Source organism: Penaeus japonicus, unplaced genomic scaffold, assembly GCF_977035675.1.
Source record: "Penaeus japonicus unplaced genomic scaffold, GWHDUDI00000001_assembly GWHDUDI00000033, whole genome shotgun sequence".
Lineage (NCBI taxonomy): Eukaryota > Metazoa > Arthropoda > Malacostraca > Decapoda > Penaeidae > Penaeus > Penaeus japonicus.
In genome coordinates this window covers 14,055,054-14,069,154 of record NW_028234435.1, presented here as the reverse complement: position 1 = coordinate 14,069,154, position 14,101 = coordinate 14,055,054, and the positions used below count along the sequence as shown (strand labels likewise).

The window sequence follows — 14,101 nt, the reverse complement described above, 5'->3', positions numbered from 1 at the left end:
ATATTTTTTGTTTATTATCTACATTATATACGCATATGTATTGAAATTTAATCGATTTTTAACAATTATTTTAAGATTCACGATATTTATTATTATCAAAATGCATATCAAATTATCAGAGTTAATATAAGCTTTCCCTTATATATCATTGGATCCAATTGATCTTTTTCTTGTGTTATTTCAGGGTAAGTCAGAAAGATTTGGACGACAGAAAGACTAAAAGAATTAATAAAGGAGAATTACCCTCATCTGGTGGAGTAAGCAGTCAACTGTTTGGGAAATGATTAAGAACACCTTGCATGAATTTGTAAGTAGCAAATAGCTCTTAATATAGTGAACTGTATATTTGTTATGAGAAGGTTGGTTATTCAATGAAGCTTTTTATTCTTTAAACCTTGAGTTATGTGTTGCTCAGATGTCAAGTTAATTTCCAATGCATACTTGCAAATTAGAAGTTGATATATGTTCAATACTACACATAAGATATTATCAGCATCATTACAGGCTTTTAATCATATTTACCTTAATCTTTAAAGTAGTGTATACAGTGCATAAGCTTCAATGAAAGATAAAGATTATGTTTTTTCAAAGATTTATGACATTCTTGTATAATTTGATTCTCTTCAGTAACCCAAGAGCTATGCTTTCCTTTATCTATATGCTTTGAGTGATATTCAGAAAAGGTAAACAATATTCAGATTTCATATTTAAATTCCTATGGCAAGAGGAGTTTATGTAGTTATGATCTTCACCTTTTATCTAACATGATAACTTGTATTCATAGAACTAGGAAAGTATTCCTGATTACATTTACTTATTTGGGAGGGAGGGTGGGATCTGCAAAATATTTTTCTGTGTTTAAGTTGTCATAAAAAAATTCAGATTATTGGACACGTGATATGTGACTTCATAGACAGGAAGAAATGTGAGAATAAATAGTTCATAACACTACAGTCTCCATACTTTGACCATAATACTTCTATCTGGATGACTAATACATTGCAGTAGTTAGGAAAGATTTATAAAAATACACACACACATATATCTATATATCTCTATTTACATCCTTTAACGCCGTCATCGGCGTTAACATCCATCATCATCCCAGACGGATGGGTCGAGCACGAGCCGCCTGTGGCAGTTTAAGGTCTTGCCCAGGACCATCTTCTGTCTAATTTGGTGGATTCTGTCCAGCTGGGGCGGGATCTTGCTGAGCTTGCTGTTGTTGCTGATGATTCTCCTCTTGATGCTTTCCACCCTTATTGCTCCTGTTCTTGATCTTAACCTGAAAATAAAAAAGTAAGAGTACATTAGAAGAGAATCAAGGGAGGAAAAAAAAGAAGAAAATAGTGGGACGGAGGGCGGTGAAGATGACAAAAGTAGAGCGAGAATGGAGAATAGAGAGGGAGGAAAGAGAGAGAGGGAGGGAGGGAGAGAGAGAGAGGGAGAGGGAGAGGGAGAGGGAGAGGGAGAGGGAGAGGAAGAGGGAGAGAGAGGGAGAGCGAGAGAGAGAGAGAGGGGGGGGATGTAGTGACCGGGATGTTATGGAAAGGATTAATGACCGAAATCCGTCTAAGAAATTGAAATTGATGTGTTTTTCGCTATGTATGACCGAGGATATTGTCAATGTATGTAAGTAACCCTATGTATCATTTACTTCCGGTAAGACTTTCTCCTGCATATTGTAATCAGGAGTATCCATATGATTGCTATTTAAGTATCATTTAGTTTATATAACCTCATGTAAATTGTACCAAGGTTATGTAGTAGTGTAGAATAAGGATTATTATAAGAAAAACGGAAAATTGTAATCTACTGAGGTTACCCATTTCGGTATACCAGAAAACGTGCTGTCATACTATGTGAAAAATGAGTACCAGTAGCGGTATATTTGAAAGTCGATGGTTAACTAATGAAATGGGATAGCACCAATTGCATGGTGCTGGATAAGGTATTTTAGAGTATTGATAACATTTCGAAAATTAGAGAATAGAACCAACGTTCGGTGTAAAAATGGTGACGTGTCATGAATGACGTCACACAAAGGGACCTTTGTGGTCAAGTGAGGGGCGACCGCACAAAGACCTGGTTACGCCCAGAGCGAGGTGACATTAGGCGAGCCGAGGGGAACACGAGCAGGAGATTCTATCTATCATATCTGAGGTGAGAGTAGTGTAATTTATTTAATGACAGTGTAAGGATATTTCAACAGGGTCAGTATTTCAATTAATATAGAGAGGGATAATGATGATAATTGACATAAGGAAAGGAATATATAATAGGGAGACTTATACTGGTAAATCTTGCCTCAGACACCACCTGCCTCGCCTCTTGCCCCAGGCGCCATTTTCATCGCCATAAGGGTGACGTCCTCCCCATGACACGTTTACCAAATTAAACCCGCTATAAGTAAGTGCACTCATTTCTGTCATGCCATTAATGGGAAACCACAAATTATTATAATAAAACATTGATAAAATTGTACTTAAAATTACGTATCATAATGTTACTGGTATTAATTATAAGTAATAGATTTATTGTAAAAGTTTTATATCAACAGTGAAACTTAGATTTAACTTGGTATGTAAAACTTTTGTAAACTTATAGTGATAGATTATTATCAATCTTTGAACCTGTGACCATGGTAAATTTAATGAAAAACTTTCGATGTTATGTCTCACAGATGTTAGTGAGATTGTTGATTAATCTCTGTACGCGTTCCTAAAGTTAAGTTAATTCTCAGGAGCGGGTTCAAAGGCGGAGTTCAAAGGCGGATTTCAAAGACTGAGTTTGGAGACTGAGTCCTAAGGCTGAGTTTAAGGCCGGAACTCCAGATCAGATGCTCAGGTCATGATTGCTCAAGACTAACACATCACGACCGACTCTCAACGAAGAAGAAAGAAGAATGAAGACAGAAATCTTCAGAGAGTGTCAGAGTGATTGCTATGAAAGATTATAAGAAGTTATAAGATTATAAGAAGTTATTTTTGTATGTGTCGAGTTATTATGTGAGTTAATATACAATTAAGGCATGATTAGCCTAGTTTCATTATAATTCCTCTTCACAGTAATTAAAACTGCAGGTGTAAACGGATAACCTTAACACGTCACGTTACCAAGTTATTTTTATGTTAAAGGAGATTATCCTGATTTAAAATTACCCAACTAATTAATGCCCATACTGTCATCCTAGATATTTTCGGATATAAAAGAGAAATACCCATTCCCGGGAAAGAGGGCACTACAGGGAGGGAGGGAGGGAGAGGGAGAGAGAGAGAGAGAGAGAGAGAGAGAGAGAGAGAGAGAGAGAGAGAGAGAGAGAGAGAGAGAGAGAGAGAGAGAGAGAGAGAGAGAGAGAGAGAGAGAGAGAGAGAGAGAGAGAGAGAGAGAGAGAGAGAGAGAGAGAGAGAGAGAGAGAGAAAGAGAGCGGAATGCAAAGAAAAGAAAAACAAAACATCGTTAAAATCATAGAAACATGTTTTTTTTCGATTATGCGTCATAATATAACATTTAAGCAAGATATCCGAAATAATTCAGTATGGAAAGTATGGCAACTGCACACCCGTGATTTATTTATCATTATCATTATTTTTTAAATTATTTACACACCTGGATGATCTATGTAAAGACATAAGCCGAAAAGAATATGACCAGCAGATCAGGGCACCCTGTTAATTAATCAATTCACCACTGCACATTTCCTACATTTTTTTTCCCGTGATCTCTACAATAAGTGCTATAGTTTCCAAACTTACGATAACTCGAAGGGGAGCAGTCTCCTTCTTCTTCTTGTTGTCCTTCCCCATCTCAAGGATTTCTCAAAGTTGTGGTGAAGATATGCCTTGTAAAGTAGACAGCCACTGCAGCTCCGACCACAACTGAAATAAGCACAATGATTATAGCATTATCACTGCATAAGATGAGAGTTAAACTTGAGTTTTATAATTCTGAACTTCTGGGATATCAAAGGCACTTGAAAAAATGGCAATGACAGAATATCTAAACCTACACCTGAACAAAATTCTTTCTATTTGAACTACTTTAATTTTTTGTTTGCTTTGGATTCTTTTAAAACTATGTCCTCAGTCTTTTCTTGTTTATTGAAATGCCATAACTTGTTAAATGAGGTAATTTATAAATAATAACTTCAATAACGTAATCCATACACCCTCTTAAAATAAGCAATTTTTATATTCTAAGTAATTCTAATCTAATCCAGCTAACAGCAAAGATAGCCATCACACTTCAGTAGCTATGAATGATTGATTAAGACGAAAATCGATTTTACAATAAATATAGCTATTAATTACAAAATAAACAGGGAAGACAAAGAAATAATAAAAAAAAAAGAAAAAACAAATCCACACATACACATATATATACAAAGTCATAGTGAAAAGATTACGTGTTATCAGGGCGTTGCCGAAAAATTTTGCTAAAAAAAAAAAAAAAAAAAAAAAAAAAAAAAAAAAAAAAAAAAAATCAGTGTCTATTAACTTACAATCAATTGTTGCTGAACAACTTACAAATAATAATAATAAGGTAGTCCATACACCCTCTTAAAGTAAGCATTTACTTTTTTTTTTATCTTATTCTAAGTAATTCTAACCTAACCAAGCTAAAAGAGAATATAGTCATCACAATTCTATAGCAAGGAATATCTATTAAACCGCCTGACCCCCTCAAAAAACGATGTGGGCAAGCGCCATCTAATGAAAATATCATTAAAAGGCAGATATTCCTTCAATCACGACTAGATGGGAGACAGCTGAACGTACACCCCCGAGAATGCATTCATTGCATTCTCTCATTTGACAAAAAAAAAAAAAAAAAAAAAAAAAAAAAAAAAAAAAAAAAAAAATAAAAATAAAAATAAATAAATAAAATAAATAATAATATTAAAACATTAAAAAAACGAAAATAAACATTAAAATATATTTCCACTTTCAAACACAAACTCACTCACTCCTACATCCCATTATTCTCCGCTTACGGGGGACTCACATAAAAAAAGAACAAAAAAACTCATCACTAATTGAGGTGTTAGGTCAATATATAGAACTTACCTACTTAAAGTGAATGAACGAATGAAGCATCGATTGAGAATATTAGAGAATCGAATACTCGAAATCAGTCAGTTCAGAGAGATTTCCGAAGGTTTTCCTTCGCCCGGGCGAAATCGAAATCTAAGGGAAGTCATGGACGAGTCCATGATTGAAGGAAGATTAGGGGTTGGGGGAAGGGAGCTAGCTAAGAAATTGAAGTATTAGCATGAGAATATAAAAGTTGGAGGGGCTTTCCCTCTTGCCTGATTTGTTTTTGTTTTCTTTCGTACACTGCAGACACGCTCGGGAGTCTATTCATGTCAGTTGCCGATGAGTTGTCAGTGCTTGAGTGGACCCTTGAGTGGTCCTTCGATACCGTCCGAGTTGCTATTTAAATAATTTATGGATATGTAATTATGATTACATATATAAGTATGATAAAATCCGACACCCGTTTTTGTTACCAACACCCATTTTAAGTACCTTTTTTTTTTTTTTTTTTTTTTTTTTTTCTTATGTCCACAAATATAGTACACACAGTAGATATAGTATATACACATTTACGCACAGTATATATAGTGTAAATACTGTCGTAATATATATTAATGAGAAGATCGGAATGATCGTTTATTACCGACACCCTTTTTAATCACCAACATCTTTTTAATAACCGATATTTTTTTTTTTTTTTTTTTTTTTTAATCCACTAGTATAGTACACACAGTAGATATAGTATATATATACGTATAGTATATATATAGCAAATACTATCGTAATAAATATAAATGAGAAGATCAGAATCATTGTTGATTACCACACCCTGTTTTGTTACCAACACCCTTTTTAATTACCAATACCTTTTTTTTTTTCTTTCTTTTTTTTTACGCCCGTGCACTCGATCCTCCAGCAGTGTTACCACATCCACTGTTGGGGGATCTGGTGCCATTGGCGTATGAGATGTCTCTCCCCCATGCGTATCTCCTCGAACCCCTGGAGGAGATACAAGTGTTGGAGAGACACCCTTCTTTATTTATTTATTTATTTATTTTATTTTATTTTATTTTATTTTTTTTATTTTTTTTTCTGTTTCATCGAGCTAGTTCCGGTTGTACGATGCATGGTTGAAGTCTCGTGAGGCTCCAAACATACACTCGCACAATCTGAACGAACTCGTTTTGTTTTGTTTTTAACTCATTGTTTTCTTTCTTTCAGGTCCAGAGCGTTTGTCAAGGAAGGATCGTTAAGGGTCGCCAGGGTCGTCAGGGTCATCGTCTACAGGGGCTATGCGGTCATCACGCCTGCGTCTGTACATTGGTTGCGGTTCAACTAAGGTACGTGGCAAGCTTCTGGGGAACCATGAGTGGTTTTGGGTGCCGAGATCGTTGTCTGAGATTCGTCGAAAGTTGTGATCTTCCGTCGAATCCAGCTTTTCCCAGACTCTCTTTGCTAAGTCATGAATACGTATATTCATTGGTATGATCTTGTATGTATCGTGGAGTGTTCTAGCAGAAGGGATGTTTGGGTAGCGACATCCAGCTACCCAGATGAGGGATTTATTCTGAATTGCTTGTAACTTCAGCATCGAGCTACGTGAGATTGTGTTTAGTGGCACAGGAGGGTATTCAATTATTGGTCTGATTAGTGATTTGTATAATTGTAATTTAGTTCTTTCTGAGCAGCCTGAAAATCGTTTGCATAGGGCGAGCTGGTTATTGGCGAGTCTTACTCATTCTTTTACATGGGTTGCAAGTCCTCTGCAGGAGATGTTAAGTCCGAGGAGTTTACCGGACTGGGTAAAAGGGACCTCAGTGTTATCAATCATTATTGGTAATGGTGAAAGTCTAGCGGCCGAGATCATTTGGAATTTTTGTTTGTTTGTTTTTATTTTCCAATCTCTCTCGAATCTGTTTATTTCGGCGATGGCATTGTGTGTCTGGAGCGTCATTATTATTTTTGACTTGCTTGGATGGGTGACTATTTGCGTAATGTCATCGGCATAAGAAACGTATGTATGATGGAATGTTGGAGGAGGGAGGGGGGACGTATAAAGAATAAAGAGCGTGGGAGATATTACGCTCCCCTGTGGAACGCCACTTTTGAGTTGAATTTCGTTTCCAAGGAGACTTTCGAATTTTATGCATGCTTTGCGGTCTTTTAAGAAGCTGCTTAGAAGTTTAGTTAACGGGTCGGGCATCTGGGCATCAATGAGTCGGTGACGTATGCCATTGTGCCATACTTTTCACGAGGCGGCAATATATATTATAATGACTGAAGACTACGAACGTTTATGGTGATACAAAAAAGTGTATTGAATTACCCCCCCTACCCCTGCTCGCATCCCTACGCACCTAACATATCCTCACAATTATTATATATCGCTTTTTACTGAAATAAATGCACTAAAATACTGATTTCCATTAAATACCCGTACGTCTGGCAACGAAGCGACTTTAGCGGCGCACAGTGGTCCAAAACACCCAAAATTCTGGCCAAAGATAGTTTCTTAGTAACGGAAATTTGCGTTTCCTAAATGAAAAGCTACAACTAATAGGTCATCACAGTGTGAAATCCAGCATTTATTGATAAATAACAGCCCATTTAAATCACATAGTAAAATCATAAAATGCTAGTTCTCTAGTTATTCTACATGAAATTGACTCGGAAAATTTAAGTGATGATACATTACCATATTTACTTGTTAAAAATAATAAGAATCCCCTCGAAACATATCTTAGTGTTATTTTATAGATAATTTTCTTAAATTGCATGTATACAACGAAGCGGATCGAATCGGCTACTGAGATATGTCCCTTTAGAGAGATTGAGCATTTTGTAATCAATATTTGTCAAAACTATTTCCTCACATTTGCCTCTTTACCTATAAAAGATTTTTTTTTTTTTTTTTTTTTTGCGAGCATGTCGCGTGGTCTCCCGCTTACCGAGTTCAAAATGCGCGCTTAAAAGAGCTCCGTTTTCTGTGTAGCTCAGTCATGTCGACAGAGCATCCTGCTTACGATTATATTTATAAGAAAGCTATATATACTAAAGGTTAGGAGAAAATCACCTCACTCACGTCATAAATATACATTGAATCTATAGATCTGTTAATTCATGTGCCGGCATATACAGTCAATAGAAAAATAAGATAAAGACAGCCGAACATTTTTTTTTTTTTTTTTTTAACTCACTCTAGATATGGATGTGGAAGAAGACATACTATATAGGCCTACTGCAAGTTGCACACCAAAAAGGGGAAGAAAACCAGTCGCTTTCAATAGGGCGAGTGACAGAACTAAGCGAAGGAAAACGGAAAAATAAAATGTGTCATTGTCTTATCCTTCTGATTATTACCCTCCATTTACAAACATTAACCTTTATATTTATTGTTTATTTTAATTTAGTGCGAATACTGCATACTAACTCCGCAGGTTTTTGGCCAAAAGTACACATATTCACTAATGGCGGTCGCACTGAAGCTCTTATTCGATAAGATAGATGGGAGACAGCTAAACGTACACCCCGAGAATGCATTCATCGCATTCCCTCATTTGGGGAGAAAAATAAATAATAAAAAAAAAAAAAATAATAATAATAAAAAAACGAAAATAAACATTAAAATACATTTCCTCATTTAAACAAACTCAGTCACTCCTACATCCCATTTATTCTCCGCTTACGGGGGACTTACATAAAAGAAGAAAAAAAAAACTCAGTACTAATTGGGATGTTAGGTCAATATATAGATATTACCTACTTAAAGTGAATGAACGAATGAACAAACGAACGAAAATTTTAGAGAATCGAATTCAGTTCAGTTCAGAGAGATTTGCGAAGGCTTTCCTTCGCCCGGGCTATATTTACGAGGCGGCCCGCGGAATCGAATTTTAAGGACTGCCAACTTATATCGTAATGACTGAAGACTACAACCGTAAATCGTGGAACGCGAAAAAAAAATTTACACACATATATATATGTATACATGTATTCCGCGCGTTGCTCAGTTTTTACTAAATCAAAATAATAAAAGGATGATGACAATGGTGATACATAGTTGAAGCGCAAGATTGATAGTATATGTAGTTGGGGAAAAAAAGCGTACGTCTGTCAGCGAAGCGACTTTAGCGGCGTGGCGCGCGTTGGCTTACCGCCTGAGATCAGTGCCACACAAGGCTTCGAAGTAAAATTTCCCATTTAAGCGGGTTTTTTTCGTTTTTTTTCGCATTTCAAAATGCCTAAACGTGGGGAAAAAATAGGAAAGTCGAAGGAAAAGAGCTATACATATGAATAAAGCATAAAAAAAAAAAAAAAAACGTGAGCGAGAAGAGAGTAGAATGAGGGAGTAGGGAGGAGCGACATTCTATCGCAACCCGTTCGTACGCCCCGAGAATGCATTCATCGCATTCTCTCATTTGCAACAAAAGTAAATAATAAAAAAAGTAAAAAAAACGAAAATAAACATTAAAATATATTTCCACATTAACTTGTAAAATTAGGTAATTTATAAATAATAACATCAATAACCTTATCCATACACCCTCTCAAAATAAGCAATTTTTATATTCTGCTAAAAAAAAAACAAAAAAAGTTTTCAGTATTGTCTATTAACTTACAATCAATTGTTGCTGAACAACTTAAAAATGATAATAATAATAAGGGTAGTCCATACACCCTCTTAAAGTATTTTTTTTTTTTATCTTATTCTAAGTAATTCTAACCTAATCTAGCTAAAAGAGAAGATCACAATTCTATAGCGTTGCCGAAAGTTTTTGCTTAAAAAACAGTTTTCAGTATCGTCTATGAAGTTACAATCAATTGTTGCTGAACAACTCTAGTTAAGTCGATTGCCTTTGATCAAATTAACATTACAATAAATGAGTATGTTGATACTGGCATCAAACAGGTACAAAAGAATGAGATGTGCAAATAGTTTTTTTCTTCTTCACAACGGAGCTCCATATCACACAGCCAGACATATAAAAGATGGTTCTTGTGTTGATTGATTGGCCTAGAAATTTGCCAGTTCCAAATACAATAGTTATTTCTATACACATTTTTATATTCTTATCCGCACAAATATGTCTATAATTTACATATACACAATTATGCTTCTATATCTACGATTCTGCCTATTAATTCCTTAATGACTGAAGATTACAAACAAGTTTTCGTAATTTTATATTTGTCTATGGCCCCAAACAATGGTTTTAAAAAAGCAAATTGAGCTCTCACTCCTCTAGAATATCTATTAAACCGTCTGACCCCCTCAAAAAAAAAAAAAAAGAAAAGAAAAAAAAAAAAAACGATGTGGGCAAGCGCCATCTAATGAAAATATCATTAAAAGGCAGATATTCCTTCAATCACGACTAGATGGGAGACAGCTGAACGTACACCCCGAGAATGCATTCTCTCATTTGAAAAAAAATAATAATAATAATAAAAATGAAATAAATAATAATAATATAATATTAAAAAACGAAAATCAACATTAAAATAGATATTCACTTTCAATCACAAACTCACTCACTTCTACATCCCATTTATTCTCCGCTTACGGGGGACTTACATAAAAAGAAAAAAAACTCAACACTAATTGAGGTGTTAAGTCAACATATAGAAATTACCTACTTAAAGTGAATAGGAAATAAAGACTCTGCCAAATTATATCGTAATGACTGAAGACAACGAACGTTTATGGTGATACAAAAAAATTGCATTGAATTACCCCCTTACCCCTGCTCGCATCCCTACGCACCCAACATATCCTCACAATGATTATATATCGTTTTTTACTGAAATAAATGCACTAAATAAATAATTAATAAATAAATAAAAAAATAAATAAGTAAATAAATAAATAAATAAACACAAACTCACTCACTCCTACATCCCATTTATTCTCCGCAAACGGGGGACTAACATAAAAATAGAACAAAACACTCAACAATAATTGAAGTATTCAGTCAATATATCGAAACAAAGACTCTGTCTTCTTATTGCATAATGACTGAAGACTACGAACGTTTATGGTGATACAAAAAAGTGCATTGAATTACCCCCCTACCCCTGCTCGCATCCCTACACACCCAACATATCCTCACAACCAGTGATTCCCAACCTTTACACCTTGGAGGAACCCCTGTAATAATTTTTCATATTCCAAGGAACCCCTATATATAGTATTCTAATTTATATATATTATTTGCTCTCATTACTAGTATATACATTGTACTGACTGACACGTACGAGTATGTTGGTGTCTGGAGACTGTTTGTGACGTGTTGAGTAGGAGTTACGAATTATGAATTAAGATCACTGTCATATTGTAATAGCACATAATTATTTTACGGTTTCTCGCGGAACCCCTGGTGATGGTCGGCGGAACCCCAGGGTTCCGCGGAACCCCGGTTGGGAATCACTGCTCACAACTATTATATATCGCTTTTTAATGAAATAAATGCACTAAAATACTGATTTCCATCAAATACATGTCTGGCAACGAAGCGACTTTAGCGGCGCACAGTGGTCCAAAACACCCAAAATTCTGGCCAAAGATGGTTTCTTAGTAACGGAAATTTGCGTTTCCTAAATGAAAAGCTACAACTATTAGGTCATCACAGTGTGAAATCCAGCATTTATTGATAAATAACAGCCCATTTAAATCACATAGTAAAATCATAAAATGCTAGTTCTCTAGTTATTCTACATGAAATTGACTCGGAAAATTTAAATGATGATACATTACCATATTTACTTGTTAAAAATAATAAGAATCCCCTCGAAACATATCTTAGTGTAATTTTATAGATAATTTTCTTAAATTGCATGTATACAACGAAGCGGATCGAATCGGCTACTGAGATATGTCCCTTTAGAGAGATTGAGCATTTTGTAATCAATATTTGTCAAAACTATTTCCTCACATTTGCCTCTTTAGCTATAAAAGATTTTTTTTTTTTTCGAGCATGTCGCGTGGTCTCCCGCTTACCGAGTTCAGCCGAACTTTTCTTTTTTTTTTTTTTTTTTTTTTTTTTTTGCTGTTGTTGGCGATAGTTCAAGGTCATATTGTAACTCACTCTAGATATGGATGTGGAAGAAGACATACTATAAAGGCCTACCGCAAGTTGCACACCAAAAAGGGGAAGAAAACCAGTCGCTATCAATAGGGCGAGTGACAGAACTAAGCGAAGGAAAACAGAAAAAATAAAATGTGTCATTGTCTTGTCCTTCTGATTATTACCCTCCATTTACAAACATTAACCTTTATATTTATTGTTTATTCTAATTTAGTGCGAAGACTGCATACTAACTCCGCAGGTTTTTGGCCAAAAGTACACATATTCACTGATGGCGGTCGCACTGAAGCTCTTATTCGATAAGATAGATGGGAGACAGCTAAACGTACACCCCGAGAATGCATTCATCGCATTCCCTCATTTGGGGAGAAAAAAAAATAATAAAAAAAAAAAAATAATAATAATAAAAAAACGAAAATAAACATTAAAATACATTTCCTCATTTAAACAAACTCAGTCACTCCTACATCCCATTTATTCTCCGCTTACGGGGGACTTACATAAAAGAAGAAAAAAAAAACTCAGTACTAATTGGGATGTTAGGTCAATATATAGATATTACCTACTTAAAGTGAATGAACGAATGAACAAACGAACGAAAATTTTAGAGAATCGAATTCAGTTCAGTTCAGAGAGATTTGCGAAGGCTTTCCTTCGCCCGGGCTATATTTACGAGGCGGCCCGCGGAATCGAATTTTAAGGACTGCCAACTTATATCGTAATGACTGAAGACTACAACCGTAAATCGTGGAACGCGAAAAAAAAATTTACACACATATATATATGCATACATGTATTCCGCGCGTTGCTCAGTTTTTACTAAATCAAAATAATAAAAGGATGATGACAATGGTGATACATAGTTGAAGCGCAAGATTGATAGTATATGTAGTTGGGGAAAAAAAGCGTACGTCTGTCAGCGAAGCGACTTTAGCGGCGTGGCGCGCGTTGGCTTACCGCCTGAGATCAGTGCCACACAAGGCTTCGAAGTAAAATTTCCCATTTAAGCGGGTTTTTTTCGTTTTTTTTTCGCATTTCAAAATGCCTAAACGTGGGGAAAAAATAGGAAAGTCGAAGGAAAAGAGCTATACATATGAATAAAGCATAAAAAAAAAAAAAAAAACGTGAGCGAGAAGAGAGTAGAATGAGGGAGTAGGGAGGAGCGACATTCTATCGCAACCCGTTCGTACGCCCCGAGAATGCATTCATCGCATTCTCTCATTTGCAACAAAAGTAAATAATAAAAAAAGTAAAAAAAACGAAAATAAACATTAAAATATATTTCCACATTAACTTGTAAAATTAGGTAATTTATAAATAATAACATCAATAACCTTATCCATACACCCTCTCAAAATAAGCAATTTTTATATTCTGCTAAAAAAAAAACAAAAAAAGTTTTCAGTATTGTCTATTAACTTACAATCAATTGTTGCTGAACAACTTAAAAATGATAATAATAATAAGGGTAGTCCATACACCCTCTTAAAGTATTTTTTTTTTTATCTTATTCTAAGTAATTCTAACCTAATCTAGCTAAAAGAGAAGATCACAATTCTATAGCGTTGCCGAAAGTTTTTGCTTAAAAAACAGTTTTCAGTATCGTCTATGAAGTTACAATCAATTGTTGCTGAACAACTCTAGTTAAGTCGATTGCCTTTGATCAAATTAACATTACAATAAATGAGTATGTTGATACTGGCATCAAACAGGTACAAAAGAATGAGATGTGCAAATAGTTTTTTTCTTCTTCACAACGGAGCTCCATATCACACAGCCAGACATATAAAAGATGGTTCTTGTGTTGATTGATTGGCCTAGAAATTTGCCAGTTCCAAATACAATAGTTATTTCTATACACATTTTTATATTCTTATCCGCACAAATATGTCTATAATTTACATATACACAATTATGCTTCTATATCTACGATTCTGCCTATTAATTCCTTAATGACTGAAGATTACAAACAAGTTTTCGTAA

At 35.0% G+C, this 14,101-nt stretch overlaps 1 long non-coding RNA gene across 2 annotated transcripts in view; it reads right to left on the bottom strand.

Annotated features, from left to right (window-relative positions):
• Nucleotides 1-1,010: 1,010 nt before the first annotated feature.
• The window catches only part of LOC147467806 (uncharacterized), a 15,088-nt gene continuing 1,997 nt past the window's right edge, over nt 1,011-14,101 (bottom strand). For both annotated transcript variants that reach the window (XR_015190440.1, XR_015190441.1), the window contains exons 2-3: nt 3,756-3,878; nt 1,011-1,285 (exon numbers count right to left, since the gene is read on the bottom strand). This is a non-coding gene — a long non-coding RNA (uncharacterized LOC147467806). The remainder of the gene's footprint in view (nt 1,286-3,755; nt 3,879-14,101) is intronic.